The sequence below is a fragment of the Triticum aestivum genome, chromosome 5B (assembly GCF_018294505.1).
Source record: "Triticum aestivum cultivar Chinese Spring chromosome 5B, IWGSC CS RefSeq v2.1, whole genome shotgun sequence".
Lineage (NCBI taxonomy): Eukaryota > Viridiplantae > Streptophyta > Magnoliopsida > Poales > Poaceae > Triticum > Triticum aestivum.
Genome location: NC_057807.1, coordinates 60,988,340 through 61,002,763, shown reverse-complemented (window position 1 = coordinate 61,002,763; position 14,424 = coordinate 60,988,340).

Here is a 14,424-nt window from a genome sequence, read left to right as displayed (position 1 = left end):
CTTACAGAAAAGGATTTTGGTTGCAATATAATTAACAAGGATAATATGTGTATTGCAGGGGCCACTAACAAGGTGGCAGCCCTGAAGGAGGCTGTGTCCGTGGCCGAACGCAGTGCGGCCGCGGAACGGGCAGAGAGAGAAAAGCAGGAGGCGCGGGTGGCGGAAGTACGGCAAGAGCTCCAGGCTCTCATGGAGAAACATGAGAGGTTGGAGCGTGACTCCAAGACTCGAGAGTCCGAGCTTGCCTCGGCTCTCGAAAGTGCCAAGTCCGCCAAGGCCGAAGCCCATAAGGCCCTTCAGGAGGTGGAAGATGTAAAGAAAATAGCGGCGGGTAAGGCATTTTTCATGCAAAGCAAGCATGTTAATGTAAAATACCTGACACTTACCCGCATTCGGAGCTCTCCAGGGGCGTTTGCAGATCTGCCGCGTACTGCGTCTGATGCCGCCGCATTCTATCGTGGCGAGGAGGGGAGCTTGACGGAAAAAGTCTTCTGGTCTCAGTATGCTGAGGCCGGACACCCGGTGCCCCCAAGCGACCAGCTGAAGCAGCTGGTCGAACTCCACAAGGTAGCTGAAGAGGCCATGAAGGGCCTTATAGTCCGGCTGTGGCCTGGACAGGCCATGCCTGGGAGCTACTTTGGCCTCGTGCGGCGGCTGGTGGATGCATGCCCCTGGGTGGATGTCATCAAGCGCTCCGCCTGTATTGAAGGCGCTCGCCGGGCCCTCGCCCGCACAAAGGTGCAATGGGGCAGGTTGGATGCGGAGAAGCTTCTCACGGACCCACCGCCACCGGGCAAGGAGTATCGCACGCCCGAAATGTATTATAAATCTGTCCTGAAGGGAGCCCGCGATATTGCGGATGAGTGCCCCAGAAATGTAATCTTTGAGTGAATTTGCTATGTATTATCCTGTGCGCTGAAACTTTGTTCATGTGCGCTTTGAGCAACGCTTTTTTAATTTAAAATATTACCTTCTGTGCGGCCGTTTATAAAATCTGAGAGATGGCAAGTCGTTGGCTTCAGCCCCCAAGCCACGAGTGCTGGGGTGTTCGGGATAAACTTGAGCACTCTTGTTCCCATTGTTGGGTCCATCGAGGGAGGCGCTCAACACAACGAACAAGGCAACCGGACTTATAATGCTTGAACACTCTCACTTAGCCATAGAATTCTATAATTTTAAATTTCGGCGAAGCCCCTGGTATTCGGAAGACCGAATCTGGGGCGCTATCCACGCCTTCGTCGGACATTGTCCGGAACTTCGCTCGAAGCGGCGTGAGTCTTTAAGGACCCGAAAAAACCTCTCGAACAGCGACCAGTCTCTCGCCTTATCATGCCAGTCAGTTTTAGCTTTCTCCACTGAGGCGCTCGCCCGGCTCAACCGGGGCGCAATCGTAGTGGTTCTCCCAGTGCCACCTTAGCCGACAGAACGGAACGTAAGGCACCAAAACATGGGAGCTGGGCAAACCCAACTATTGACCCAAGACATGATTCGGAGCCGATTCATATAATGCTATAAGTTCGGGATGCCGCACTTGTGAAAGTGTTCGGACTTATGACACCATAGAGTGGGGAACACAAGCCCCTGGCGTATTAGGCCGTACCAAAATATACGGGCGCAAGATGTCATATAATGAGCATATATATAAAAGTTAATGCAATTGCAATCAAAAAGGTGCTGCAGTATTAATGAAAGAAAGTCTGCTAGTAGAGCGGACTGATACAAATAGTGCGGTGAGCAAGGGATTTGGACTAAGTAAACATGTCCCCCTCCAGGGGTGAGTTGCGGACTTGGTGTATATAATCTAATTTAATGCTCGTAATTGAGACCACCTGAGTGTTCGTCGCAGCCTTCTTTAGTCCCTGACTGTTACATTATTAGTTTGGCAGGTTCGCCGCCGGACAGGGCTTCTGGTTAGCAGAGTCCTGTGTACATAAAAGAAGAAAAATAAAAAATATAAAAAAGGGGGGCACACTTGCGAGCCCCCGGTGTGGTCGAACCGCACTCTGGGTCCGTTGCGATCGTGCCCCCTCCCCTATGCCCATGGTATCTCCAAAGCGTAATGATGTACGCGGAGTGTTATTATTGCGATCATGCGCGGGCGAGGGTTGGGGCCGCATTGCTACGCATGCTCTGATCGCGCCAGGTGGTCTTGGTTGGTATTGCTTCGGGCGCGTTTTGCTGTATCCGGCTGTTTAACGGCCGGACTGGAGAATTGCCTTAAGAGGCTACTCTGTACTTCTGCCGCGAGAGCCGCTGTATGTTCCTCCGTTCGGAGGGAGCGTTCCGTATTCCCATTGACCGTGATGACTCCACGAGGGCCTGGCATCTTGAGCTTTAGGTATGCATAATGCGGCACCGCGTTGAATTTTGCAAACGCGGTTCGTCCGAGCAGAGCGTGATAGCCGCTGCGAAACGGGACTATGTCGAAGATTAACTCTTCGCTCCGGAAATTATCCGGGGATCCGAAGACCACTTCCAGTGTGACTGAGCCTGTACAGTTGGCTTCCACTCCTGGTATAACACCTTTAAAGGTTGTCTTTGTAGGTTTAATCCTTGAGGGGTCTATGCCCGATTTGCGCACTGTATCCTGATAAAGCAGGTTCAGGCTACTGCCGCCGTCCATCAGGACTCTCGTGAGGTGAAATCCATCGACGATTGGGTCTAAAACCAATGCGGTGAATCCGCCATGGCGTATGCTGGTCGGATGGTCTCTTCGATCAAAAGTGATCGGACAAGAGGACCATGGATTGAACTTCGGGGCGACTGGCTCCATCGCATAGACGTCCCTTAGTGCGTGTTTCCTCTTCCTCTTGGGTATATGGGTCGCGTATATCATATTAACCGTCCGCACTTGTGGGGAAAAACCCTTCTGTCCTCTATTGTTCGGCGGTCGGGTCTCTTCCTCGTCGTCGCTGTTTAGCCCCTTGTCATTGTTTTCGGCAATTAACTTGCTGGCCTGCTTGAACACCCAGCAATCTCTATTAGTGTGGTTAGCTGGCTTTTCAGAGGTCCCATGTATCTGGCATAAGCGGTCGAGTATTCGGTCCAGATTGGATGGACCCGGAGTGGTTCTTTTGAATGGCTTCTTCCGCTGACCGGGTTTAGAGCCTCGGAATCCGGCGTTGACTGCTGTATCCTCCTTATCGTCACCGTTAATGCGGCGTTTGTTTTTGTTTTGACGTGACCTGCCGTTGTTGTCCTTAGTATCCGGACTGCCAGAATTTTTACGGAGATTGTTGCTGCGAGCTAGCCAGCTGTCCTCTCCCGCGCAAAAGCGGGTCATTAACGATGTGAGGGCTGCCATGGATTTCGGCTTTTCCTGCCCCAGGTGCCGGGCTAGCCATTCGTCCCGGATGTTATGTTTGAAGGCTGCAAGGGCCTCTGCATCCGGACAATCGACGATTTGATTTTTCTTCGTCAAGAACCGTGTCCAGAATTGTCTGGCCGATTCGTCTGGCTGTTGAATGATGTGGCTTAGGTCATCGGCGTCTGGTGGTCGCACATACGTGCCTTGGAAGTTATCAAGGAATGCGGCCTCCAGGTCTTCCCAACACCCAATTGACTCTGGGGCAAGCTGTTAAGCCAATGCCGAGCTGGTCCTTTAAGCTTGAGTGGGAGATACTTGATGGCGTGGAGATCGTCGCCGCGGGCCATATGGATGTGGAGAAGATAATCTTCTATCCAAACCGCGGGGTCTGTTGTGCCATCGTAGGATTCAATGTTTACGGGTTTAAACCCTTCAGGGATTTGATGATCCATTACTTCGTCAGTGAAGCATAGCGGGTGTGCGGCGCCTCTGTATTGAGCAATATCGCGACGCAGCTCAAGAGAGCGCTGTCTGCTGTGCTCGGCCCGGCCAGAGTCATTGTATCCGGCGCGACGGTATTCGTCATGGGTCGTGGGGCGCCCACGTGATCCGTAGATGGATCTGGATTGCCTTGCTTTGTCCTCCAATATATCTCGCAAGTCCGGCGCGTTCCCTCTTGGCTTCGTGCTTTTGGAGCGATGCCGGGGTACGGTCTTGGCTGGGGCCCTGGATGCCTCTCTGTCACGACCACGGGGTGGTCGGTCATCCATATCGTGCGCTGGTGATGGAGGTATGTATGCTTCCTCCTCTAATCGGGGGAGAAGCTTGCGTCTTGGGTAGCTTTTGGAGGGGCGTTCGAGTTTATACTCTTCGGCCGCGAGGACCTCGGTCCATCGATCGGCCAGCAGGTCCTGATCAGCTTGAAGTTGTTGCTGCTTTTTCTTTAGGTTGTTTGCCGTGGCGATAAGCCTGCGCTTGAAACGCTCTTGTTCGACGGGAACCTCAGGTACGACGAATTCGTCATCGTTGATGCTTGCTTCGTCTTCGGAGGGAGGCATATGGTTATGATCCTCAACCTCTTCGTCTGCCGCCCTCTCGTGAGGGCTTGCTTCTGCATCCTCCTGCGCTGAGTCTTGCTGGAGGGGATTGTCTTCGGCACTCTCTGGGGTATTATTATCTCCTGTGCCGGAATCTCCATTCTTGCTGTGGCGGGATTTAGAGCGGCGCCGCTGAAGCCGGCGTTTGGGCTGCTTTTTTAAAGAGTCTGCCTCCGCTGTTTCTTCGCCGTCCCCATCTTTTGGGGTATCCACCATGTATATGTCATATGACAAGGTGGTCTTCCAGTGCCCTGTAGGTGCTGGTTCCTGTTCGTCTCCGGCATCGTCGTCCATGGCGTCGATGTCGTCGGAGTCGTAGTCTAGCATGTCGGTTAGATCGTCGACAGTGGCTACAAAGTGGGCGGTGGGTGGGCTCTGAATCTCTTCGTCGTCCGTACCCCAACCATCCTAGCCATAGTCCGGCCAGGACTCTCCTGATAACGAGAGATGCTTTAGTGAATTCAGGATATCGCCAAAAGGCGAGTATTGGAAGATGTCTGCGGCGGTGAATTCCATAACCGGCGCCCAATCCGAATCGATTGGTAGGGGCGCGGGAGGTTCGGAGTCCGGCAAGGAGTCCGGCGCCTCGGGATCACGAGTTTCGCAGGGGACAAGATTAGTGTTCGGCTCCATCGCCGTGGATGTTGAAGCCCCCGGGGCGGCGTCTATCCACCGGCCCTCGATCTGGGCGATCGGCTCCGGACTAATGGCCGAAGCGGATTCATGTGCGGCCACCAAGGCACTGTTCGGCGGCAGAGCTAGATCATGCCCGTCGTCGCAGTGCGGCGCGCTTGGCTGTGGCTCGAGTCCGTCGAAGATCAAGTCTCCGCGGACATCGGCCGTGAAGTTTAGGCTTCCGAATCTGACCTGACGGCCAGGGGTGTAGCTTTCGATCTGCTCCAGATGGCCAAGTGAATTAGCCCGCAGTGCGAAGCCTCCGAATATGAAGATCTGTCCGGGGAGAAAAGTCTCACCCTGGACAGCGTTGTTGGTTGAAGATGCCATCGGGCCTATCGGTGACAGCACAGAGGAACTCTCAATGAAAGCACCAATGCCGGTGTCAAAACCGGCGGATCTCGGGTAGGGGGTCCCGAACTGTGCGTCTAGGCGGATGGTAACGGGAGACGAGGGACACGATGTTTTACCCAGGTTCGGGCCCTCTCGATGGAGGTAAAACCCTACGTCCTGCTTGATTAATATTGATGATATGGGTAGTACAAGAGTGGATCTACCACGAGATCAAGGAGGCTAAACCCTAGGAGCTAGCCTATGGTATGATTGTTGTAATGTATGTTGTCCTACGGACTAAAGCCCTCTGGTTTATATAGACACCGGAGGAGGCTAGGGTTACACAGAGTCGATTACAATGCTAGGAGATCTACATATCCGTATCGCCAAGCTTGCCTTCCACGCCAAGGAAAGTCCCATCCGGACACGGGACGGAGTCTTCAATCTTGTATCTTCGTAGTCTTGGAGTCCGGCGGACGATGATAGTCCGGCTGTCCGGACACCCCCTAGTCCAGGACTCCCTCAATCAACATATTGATGTTCACCGTTGAAACTACTCCATCTCACGTGACGATCGGACATGGTGTAGTTGATATGGATCACGTAATCACTTAGAGGATTAGAGGGATGTCTATCTAAGTGGGAGTTCTTAAGTAATATGATTAATTGAACTTAAATTTATCATGAACTTACTCCTGGTAGTATTTTGCAAATTATGTTATAGATCAATAGCTTGTGTTGTTGCTTTCACATGTTTATTTTGATATGTTCCTAGAGAAAATTGTGTTGAAAGATGTTAGTAGCAATGATGCGGATTGGATCCATGATCTGAGATTTATCCTCATTGCTACACAGAAGAATTATGTCCTTAATGCACCGCTAGGTGACAGACCTATTGCAGGAGCAGATACAAACGTTATGAACGTTCGGCTAGCTCAATATGGTGACTACTTGATAGTTTAGTGCACCATGCTTAACGGCTTAGAATCGGGACTTCAAAGACGTTTTGAACTTCATGGACCATATGAGATGTTCCAGGAGTTGAAGTTAATATTTCAAGCAAATACCCGAGTTGAGAGATATGAAGTCTCCAACAAGTTCTATGGCTAAAAGATGGAGGAGAATCGCTCAACTAGTGAGCATGTGCTCAGATTGTCTGGGTACTACAATCGCTTGAATCAAGTGGGAGTTAATCTTCCAGATAAGATAGTGATTGACAGAGTTCTCTAGTCACCATCACCAACTTAGTAGAACTTTGTGATGAACTATAGTATGCAAGGGATGACGAAAATGATTCCCGAGCTCTTCGTGATGTTGAAATCGACGAAGGTAGAAATCAAGAAAGAGCATCAAGTGTTGATGGTTGACAAGATCACTAGTTTCAAGAAAAGGGCAAAGGGAAAGAAAGGGGAACTTCAAGTAGAATGACAAGCAAGTTGTCACTCCCACGAAGAAGCCCAAAGCTGAACCAAAGCCTAAAACTGAGTGCTTACACTGCAAAGGAAATGATCACTGGAAACGGAAATACCCTTAATATTTGGTGGATAAGAAGGATGGCAGAGTGAACAAGGGTATATTTGATATACAGGTTATTGATGTGTACCTTACTAGTGTTTATAGTAGACCCTGAGTATTTGATACTTGTTCGGTTGCTAAATATTAGTAACTCAAAATAGGAGTTACGGAATAAACAGAGACTAGTTGAGGGTGAAGTGACGATGTGTGTTGGAAATAGTTCCAAGATTGATATGATCATCATCACACTCTCCCTACACTTTCGAGATTTGTGTAGAACCTAAATAAATGTTATTTGGCGTTTGCGTTGAGCATGAATATGATTTGATCATGTTTATTGCAATACGGTTATTCATTTAAAATCAGAGAATAATTGTTGTTCTGTTTACATGAATAAAACCTTCAATGGTCATACACCCAATGAAAATAGTTTGTTGGATCTCGATCGTAGTGATACACATATTCATAATATTAATGCCAAAAGATGCAAAGTTAATAATGATAGTGCAACTTATTTGTGGCACTGCCGTTTGGGTCATATCGGTATAAAGCGCATGAAGAAACTCCATAAAGATGGATTTTTGGAATCACTTGGTTATGAATCATTTGATGCTTGCAAACCGTGCCTTTTGGGCAAGATGACTAAAACTCCGTTCTTGGGAACAATGGAACGAGCTATTGACTTGTTGGAAATAATAAATACTGATGTATGCAGACCAATGAGTATGAAGGCTCGTGGCAAGTATCGTTATTTTCTAACCTTCACAGATGATTTGAGCAGATATGCGTATATCTACTTGATGAAACATAAGTCTGAAATAGTTGAAAAGTTCAAAGACTTTCAGAGTGAAGTGGATAATCATCGTAACAAGAAAATAAAGTTTCTACGATCTGATCATCGAGGAGAATATTTGAGTTATGAGTTTGGTCTTCATTTGAAACAATGTGAAATAGTTTCACAACTCACGCCACCTGGAACACCACAACGTTATGGTGTGTCCGAACGTCGTAACCGCACTTTATTGGATATGGTGCGATCTATGATGTCTCTTACTGATTTACCACTATTGTTTTGGGGTTATGCATTAGAGACAGCTGCATTCACGTTAAAAGGGCACCATCTAAATCCGTTGGGACGACACCGTATGAACTATGGCTAGTAGTAAACCTAAGCTGTCGTTTCTTAAAGTTTGGAGTTGCGATGCTTATATGAAAAAAGGTTTTCAACCTGATAAGCTCAGACCCAAATCGGAGAAGTGTGTCTTCATAGAATACCCAAAGGAAACTGTTGGGTACTCCTTCTATCATAGATCTGAAGGCAAAACAGTCGTTGCTAAGAATGGATCCTTTCTAGAGAAGGAGTTTCTCTCGAAAGAAGTGAGTGGGAGGAAAGTGGAACTTGATAAGGTAATTGTACCTTCTCCTGAATTGGAAAATAGTTCATCACTGAAATTAGTTCCAGTGATTCCTACACCAATTAGTGAGGAAGCTAATGATGATGATCATGAAACTTCTGATCAAGTTACTATAGAACCTCGTAGGTCTTCCAGAGTATGGTCCGCACCAGAGTGGTACGGTAATCCTGTTCTGAAAGTCATGTTACTAGACCATGATAAACCTACGAACTATGAGGAAGCAATGATGAGCCCAGATTCTGCAAAATGGTTTGAGGCCATGAAATCTAAGATGGGATCCATGTATATGAGAACAAAGTATGGACTTTGGTGGACTTGCCCGATGATCGGCAAGCCATAGAAAATAAATGGATCTTCAAGAGGAAGACGGACGCTGATAGTAGTGTTACTATCTACAAAGCTAGACTTGTCGAAAAAGGTTTTCGACAAAGTTCAAGGTGTTGAATACAATGAGATTTTCTCACTTGTATCGATGCTTAAAAGTCTGTCCGAATCATGTTAGCAATTGCCACATTTTATGAAATTTGGCAAATGGATGTCAAAACTACATTCCTTAATGGATTTATTAAAGAAGAGTTGTATATGATACAACCAGAAGGTTTTGTCAATCCTAAAGGTGCTAACAAAATGTGCAAGCTCCAGCGATCCATCTATGGACTGGTGCAAGCATCTCAGAGTTGGAATATACGCTTTGATAAGTTGATCAAAGCATATAGTTTTATACAGACTTGCGGTGAAGCCTGTATTTACAAGAAAGTGAGTGGGAGCACTACAACATTTCTGATAAGTATATGTGAATGACATATTGTTGATCGGAAATAATGTAGAATTATTCTGCAAAGCATAAAGGAGTGTTTGAAAGGAGTTTTTTCAAAGAAAGACCTCGGCAAAGCTACTTACATATTGAGCATCAAGATCTATTGAGATAGATCAAGACACTTGATAAGTTTTTCAATAAGTACATACCTTGTCAAGATTTTGAAATAGTTCAAAATGGAACAGTCAAAGAAAGAGTTCTTGCCTGTGTTGCAAAGGTGTGAAATTGAGTAAGACTCAAATCCCGACCACGGCAGACGATAGAAAAGAGAATGAAAGTCATTTCCTATGCCTCAGTCATAGGTTCTATAAAGTATGCTATCCTATGTACCAGACCTATTGTATACCTTGCTCTGAATTTGACAAGGGAGTACAATAGTGATCTAGGAGTAGATCACTGGACATTGGTCAAGAATATCCTTAGTGAGGACTAAGGAAATATTTCTCGATTATGGAGGTGATAAAAGAGCCCGTCGTAAAGAGTTACATCGGTGCAAGCTTTCACACCGATCCAGATGACTCTAAGTCTCAATCTGGATACATATTGAAAGTGGGAGCAATTAGCTAGAGTAGCTTCGTGAAGAGCATTGTAGACATAGAATATTTGCAAAATACATACGGCTCTGAGTGTGACAGATCCGTTGACTAAGCTTCTCTCACGAGCAAAACATGATCACACCTTAGTACTCTTTGGGTGTTAATCACATAGCGATGTGAACTAGATTATTGACTCTAGTAAACCCTTTGGGTGTTGGTCACATGACAATGTGAACTATGGGTGTTAATCATATACAGATATGAATATTGGTATTAAATCACATGGCGATGTGAACTAGATTATTGACTCTAGTGCAAGTGGGAGACTGAAGGAAATATGCCCTAGAGGCAATAATAAAGTTATTATTTATTTCCTTATTTCATGATAAATGTTTATTATTCATGCTAGAATTGTATTAACCGGAAACATAATACATGTGTGAATACATAGACAAACATAGTGTCACTAGTATGCCTCTACTTGACTAGCTCGTTTATCAAAGATGGTTATGTTTCCTAGCCATGGACAAAAGAGTTGTCATTTGATTAACGGGATCACATCATTAGGAGAATGATGTGATTGACTTGACCCATTCCGTTAGCTTAGCACTTGATCATTTAGTATGTTGCTATTGCTTTCTTCATGACTTATACATGTTCCTGTAACTATGAGATTATGCAACTCCCGTTTACCGGAGGAACACTTTGGGTGCTACCAAACGTCACAACGTAACTGGGTGATTATAAAGGAGTATTACAGGTGTCTCCAAAGGTACATGTTGGGTTGGCGTATTTCGAGATTAGGTTTTGTCACTCCGATTGTCGGAGAGGTATCTCTGGGCCCTCTCGGTAATGCACATCAGTATAAGCCTTGCAAGCAATGTAGCTAATGAGTTAGTTACGGAATGATGCATTATGTAACGAGTAAAGAGACTTGCCGGTAACGAGATTGAACTAGGTATTGGATACCGACGATCGAATCTCGGGCAAGTAACATACCGATGACAAAGGGAACAACGTATGTTGTTACGCGGTTTGACCGATAAAGATCTTCGTAGAATATGTAGGAGCCAATATGAGCATCCAGGTTCCGCTATTGGTTATTGACCGAGAATAGTTCTAGGTCATGTCTACATAGTTCTCGAACCCGTAGGGTCCGCACGCTTAACGTTACGATGACAGTTTTATTATGAGTTTATAAGTTTTGATGTACCAAAGGAGTTCGGAGTCCCGAATGAGATCGGGGACATGACGAGGAGTCTCGAAATGGTCGAGACGTAAAGATCGATATATTGGACGACTATATTTGGACTTCGAAAAGGTCCCGAGTGATTCGGGTATTTTTCGGAGTACCGGAGAGTTACGGGAATTCGCCGGGAGAAGTATTGGGCCTTATTGGGCCATACGGGAAAGAGAGAGGGGCTGCCTAGGGCAGGTCGCGCCCCCCCCCCCCCAAGGCCTAGTCCGAATTGGACTAGGGGGAGGGGCTGCGCCCCCTCCTTCCTTCCCTTCTCTTTTCCCTTTCCTTCTCTCCTACTCCTACTACATGGAAGGACTCCTAGTTCTACTAGGAAAAGGGGAATCCTACTCCCTGTGGGAGTAGGACTCCCCTAGGGCGCGCCATAGAGAGGGCCGGCCCTCCCCCTCCTCCACTCCTTTATATACGGGGGCAGGGGGCACCCCATAGACACACAAGTTGATCTACGTGATCGTTCCTTAGCCGTGTGCGGTGCCCCCCTCCACCATACTCCACCTCGGTCATATCGTCGCGGAGTTTAGGCGAAGCCCTGCGCCGGTAGAACATCATCATCGTCACCACACCGTCGTGCTGACGGAACTCATCCCCGACACTTTGCTGGATTGGAGTCCGGGGATCGTCATCGAGCTGAACGTGTGCTGAACTCGGAGGTGTCGTACGTTCGGTACTTGGATCGGTCGGATCGTGAAGACGTACGACTACATCAACCGCGTTGTCATAACGCTTCCGCTTACGGTCTACGAGGGTACGTGGACACACTCTCCCCTCTCATTGCTATGCATCACCATGATCTTGCGTGTGCGTAGGAAATTTTTTGAAATTGCTACGTTCCCCAACAAGATCTCCCTCCGAGGTGCTCCTCACGTGATCCATCAACGTTTGAGAGTGTGCTGACGAACTTGCATGGCGGAACAGGAGCATACACCGGCGGCATCCGCCGCCGCGGGAGCCGACGGCGGAAACATGGGACATGAAGAGATCGATGCTAATCTAGAGGACAAATTCCAGGGGATGAATCTCCATGGTGAGGAAGAGGAGGAGTTGGACCTGGCTGGGGAAATTGAGAGCCTAATCAAGGAAACACAATGGATAGCTGTCTTTAGGGTTCATACCCAAAGACCCTTCAACCATGTTGCTCTATTTAAGACGTTGAGGAACGCGTGGACGGCGGCGCAAGGTGTGACTTTCAAGCCAATGCGTGAAAACCTATTCCTGGCACAACTGATCTGCTTTGGTGATTCAAACAAAGTGATCAATGGAGGCCCCTAGATTTTTCATAAGGCGATAGTTGTGATTGATGAGTATGATGGGATCACGAATGTGCAAGATTACAAGCTGAATCGTATCCCTGCATGGGTGTGAATCATTGAAATCCCTGGTGGTCTGATGAAAAATAGAGCAATCGCAGAGAAGATTGCGAGAAAGGTCGTATCCTCCCGATAAAAGTTATTGTGAATGAAGGGGGAATCAGCCCCACTAAGTATCTGAGAGCTAGGGTGCCCACCCCCCTAGATGTACCTCTAGTTTAGGTTGTTCCCTTGACATTAAAGGAGAGTAAGAAGTACCATGTGGAGTATGAAAAGCTACCAGACTTCTGTGATTTTTGTGGCATGATCGGACATGTGGTAATAGAATGTGGTGATGGAACCCATAGGGTGGAAGACTATGAATGGGGTGACTGGCTAATGGTGAACTTTGATGCTTCGATAGGTGTGGCTGGGTATGGTAGGGGAGGCGGCCGGGGAGGAGGCCACGGGGGTGACATGTTTAACAGAGGAAGAGGCTTCGGTGATGGCAGAAGCACGACATCAAGTGGTGCTAGAAGGGGAAATTTTGGAGATCCAAATCCTCAACAAATTGCTAACATGGATATGGACAGGGGGAATGATATTCACAGAAATGCTATTGTGTCGATGGCTAGGAAACGTCTCATTAATCAGGATGGGAGTGTTAATAGTGTGGTTAACCCATCTGTGGCACCCCCACCAGGCTTTGTGACCGATCAAGTCCTCCTGACCGAGAACACAGGGGGAGAAAAGATTGATAAATCACTCATGAGCACCCCGCAAGAGATACACATAGTAAAAGGCTGAAGGCCAACATGACGGGGTCAACAGAAGAATTAGCGGTGTCCTCCTCCATGGAGGGTCGCCGATCACAATGAAACTTATAAGTTGGAACTGTCAGGGTTTACTCGGTGCCCCGACAGTGAGGTCGCTTCTGGACATCCAAAGGCGGAATGACCCAGATGCGTTTTTCTATCTGAAACGCATTTGGACGAGGTTAAGGTAGAAGAGCTAATGAAAAAGTTGAGGATGGACCATAGGATTGTGGTTCCCTATCTTGGTAGAAAGAGTGGAGGGTTACTATTAGTCTGGAAGAAGGAGGTGAGGATCTACTCCCGAACTAATACCTTTAACTGCATCGATGTGTCAGTTGAAGAGATGGATAGTAAAATGTGGAGACTGACGGGTGTGTATGGTGAGCCTAGTTGGAATAATAAAGATAGGACATACCAGCTGATCCGAGACCTTCATGCTCAATCCAACCTCCTGTGGGTTGCTATTGGTGATTTCCATGAGATATTGATGTCGTAAAGAAAGAAGGAGCAGCCCTGCGACAAAAGTGTAGGCTACAAGCCTTCCAAGATGCCATATCGGACTGCTCACTGGAGGACATTGGCTACCATGGCGACAAGTTTACCTTTTTAGAGGAGGATTGAGTGAAAGGCTAGACCGTCCTGTCTCGAATTTGTGATGGATGGATATGCACCCGTTATGTGGCCTGATAAATCTGGACATGGGCAAGTCGGACCACCTTCCAATATGTTTAGATATAGAGTACCTTGTGGGAGTCGCAGCACAGCGACGTCATCAGGGAGAAAAATTCGAAGCAAGGTGGTTAGAGGAGGAAGCTATGGAAGAAGTGGTGAGAACAGAGTGGCAGAAGGCTATTGTGAGTGGGCTCTGTCCCTCGGCCAGCGACAAGTTAGCAGCAGTGCATAAGGATCTCCATCAATGGGATCGAAAAGTCTTGAAGGGCCTTCGATCCCGACTAAAAGCAGCCCAGAAGGAACCAGAAACACTAATGCGGGTGCATTTTCATGCTGGTGCAAGAGCAAAACAACAAGAGTTGACGCTGAAGATTGAAAACCTCGTCGAGCAGGAGGAAATCTACTGGGATCAGAGAGGACATGCAAACTGGCTACGCCGGGGCGACCGTAATACCAAGTTTTATCATCAGTACGTTTTGGCTCATAGGCGACACAATTTAATTAGAGATTGAAAGATAATCATAATGCATGGGTTGAGAGGAATGATGACCTCAAGCCCTTGATTTTTGATTATTTCCAGAGTCTTCTCAATTTGGACGCAGGGTTGATTGATGAAGCTTTGCTAGATACAGTCAAACCTCTGGTTCCGGGGCCAATGAATGACCTTCTAACTGTTCCGTATGCGCGGGAAGAAGTAA